Source organism: Rhamphochromis sp. 'chilingali' (genome assembly GCF_963969265.1).
Source record: "Rhamphochromis sp. 'chilingali' genome assembly, chromosome: 17".
NCBI classification, from domain to species: domain Eukaryota; kingdom Metazoa; phylum Chordata; class Actinopteri; order Cichliformes; family Cichlidae; genus Rhamphochromis; species Rhamphochromis sp. 'chilingali'.
Genome location: NC_137944.1, coordinates 23859906 through 23860767, shown reverse-complemented (window position 1 = coordinate 23860767; position 862 = coordinate 23859906).

The following is an 862-nucleotide window of genomic DNA, read 5'->3' as shown; positions in this document are numbered from 1 at the left end:
CACCTTGCCATAAAGAATTAAGATAGTTCTTAAGGGGAAAGTGAGTCTAACCGAGTACTAGCAAGGTGTACCGAATATTTATAACTAAGTATAAATACTAGGTAAATAAAGGTTAGTTTGAAATACATGACTATCATTTAACCCTCTGCTGTCTGAGGTGCCACAGGGTTAAGGTGCAAGAACCCCACCCTGTTTTTTAAGGAAATTATATACTTAACTGTATTAAGTAAATATAACCATTTTCAAAAGCCAAAAACCCAAATATTCTTATAGCACAGGGTCAGTGATGAGGGCGGTTGCCAAAACTGATGTTCTGAATTAGATGTTACTGGATTAAATAAACAAAACCCATTAAAAAACACTGTTTTAAGAAGATAAAAAGGTTTGACTATAAAGAGATTTTTGAAAAAATGTAGCAGAAATAAAGATGTTTATGTCTTTTGTACATTTTATTAGAAAAGCAGAGCTGTTATATGAATGCTATGGTACAAAGGTTTCACCAACAAATACAAAGGAGGGGTCAGCTGGAAAGTGAAAGCAATCTGAAATGGAAATACTAATTGATCCAATCAAAATTGTCCTTTAGTGCAGGTGTAATGGACTCCCACAATGACTGTAACTTAATTACACAAATGTTTCCCGGAAGATTTAAATGCTCCAGAAATGGGTCTTAAACTCAATGTTCATTAAAGGTCATAAGAGACACTCTCTTTGAATTTTGTCTCTTACAACAAAATTTCAAAGTCTGGTTAAAATTGAGACATTTTTAAATTGAAGGGCAACTTTCTTAAACTGAGATTGGAGATGCTCGTTTGTTAAATACTGTAAGGAAATGATCAGACAACGACGCTGTGTTTTGTTT